At 44.2% G+C, this 1735-nt stretch overlaps 1 pseudogene; it reads left to right on the top strand.

The window, feature by feature from the left end:
* The first annotated feature begins 605 nt into the window (after positions 1-605).
* LOC101555069 (ubiquitin-conjugating enzyme E2 variant 1-like) lies at positions 606-1099 on the top strand (annotated as a pseudogene).
* The last annotated feature ends 636 nt before the right edge of the window (positions 1100-1735 follow it).

The raw sequence follows: 1735 nt of genomic DNA, 5'->3' as shown, positions 1-1735 counted from the left end.
TACCAGTGTCCCCAGTTTACCTCCCATCATAAATGGATGGATATGGAAAGTACTATACTGAGTGAAATGAATCAAAAGGAGAGGGACAGATCATTTATTTGTGAAATATAAATAAATTATACACATACGTATATATACACATATATACATACACACATAAATATATACACATATATATACATACATATAAACTGGCACAGCCAGGGAAAACAAGGGGTAGGAGGACCTGTCAATGTTTGGAATCAACCACAAGTGTGTTTGGGGTGGAGGGTTGATAAGATAGAGAAGGGACCAGTATGACAATAAAATCTTTTAAGTCTAGCTGTCACTGTCACTGTCATCCCATTGCTCATCGATTTGCTTGAGTGGGCACCAAAAAGTCTCCATCGTGAGATTTGTTGTTACTCTTTTGGCATATTCAATATGACACGGGTACCTTGCCAGGCTCTGCCATACGGTGAGATACTCTCAGTAGCTTGCCAGGCTCTCCAAGAGGGGCAGGGGAATCAAACCCGGGCCGGCTGCATGCAAGGCAAACACCCTACCTGCTGTGCTATCACTCTAGCCCAAGTCTAGCTAAAATAAAAATTATTGAGTGATATAATATGGCAGCCACCACCAGCTTGGGAGTAAAATTCCCTCACAATTTCCGACTGTTGGAAGAACTTGAAGAAGACCAGAAAGACGTAGGAGATGGCACAGTTAGCTGAGGTCTAGAAGATGATGAAGACATGACACACCATCATGAATAGAGATAATAATTGTTTGGCTTCCAAGAACAATTTAGGAAAACTGAATATAAAGCTTTAAAATAGAATGTGAACCTAAGTACACAGAAGCATATCCCCCAACCTTTGTAAGATCTGTCACAAAAATTAATATGAACAGAGTTAATAGTTCTAACGGCATGGTGGACCCGAGAGCCATCTCAGTGCTGGCCAAGGATCAGAATTCCTACAGCATCAAGGTCGTGCTGTAGGAGCTTGGATGCCTCCTGATGCCTAAAGAGAGCATGAAGCTGCTACACCTGCCGAAGGGCAGTGTTGCAGCAACTGGTCAGACTAGCCGCCTACCATCTACACCGTCTTTATCCCCATAGACTCGCCTCCACAGTAGGGACCTGTCTTGAGGACTGCCTCATCTACAGGAACTCCATAAGGATGCGCCTACTGAAAGGCCATTTCTCCTAGGCTCCTGTCCAATATGCTAATTTGTTGTCCACTGAAAAATATCCAAGTCATGCTGTATCAAAACACTCTGTCCTATGTAACCACTGTCCATTAGTCGAAGTTCTGGAATCAAGAAAGTCTCCGCCACCTTTACCCCAGGATACTGCTTTTCCTTCCTTCTCATGCCCCTGTTGCAACACACACACACACACACACACACACACACACACACACACACACACACAACCTGCTCTCCATGACACGCCCTTAGCTGCAATCAGGTAAGACTGGAAAGAGCCTGACCACCTGGCTTAGTTTTGAAACCACATTGATTTCCTCTACACCAGCCGGGGAGAGGCACATGGGATCCTCGGCTCCCTCTGCCTTCTGCTGTTACCCGAAGCCCATGCGCGTTTTTAAGCTTAGATTTTGATAAGGTTAAAAGAACAGTCATCAGACAATATATCTGAATGAATTGTCTCCTTTTTCCTCTAGCTGCTTTAGCTTTTACAAACAGAAGATGTGTTAAACAGGGCTCTCTCTCACCTGCCGTCCTGGCAATCTAT

This window comes from Sorex araneus, chromosome 3 (assembly GCF_027595985.1).
Source record: "Sorex araneus isolate mSorAra2 chromosome 3, mSorAra2.pri, whole genome shotgun sequence".
Taxonomy (NCBI): Eukaryota; Metazoa; Chordata; class Mammalia; order Eulipotyphla; family Soricidae; genus Sorex; species Sorex araneus.
The sequence above is the reverse complement of the archived record's forward strand: the minus strand, read 5'-3'. Positions and strand labels throughout refer to the sequence as shown.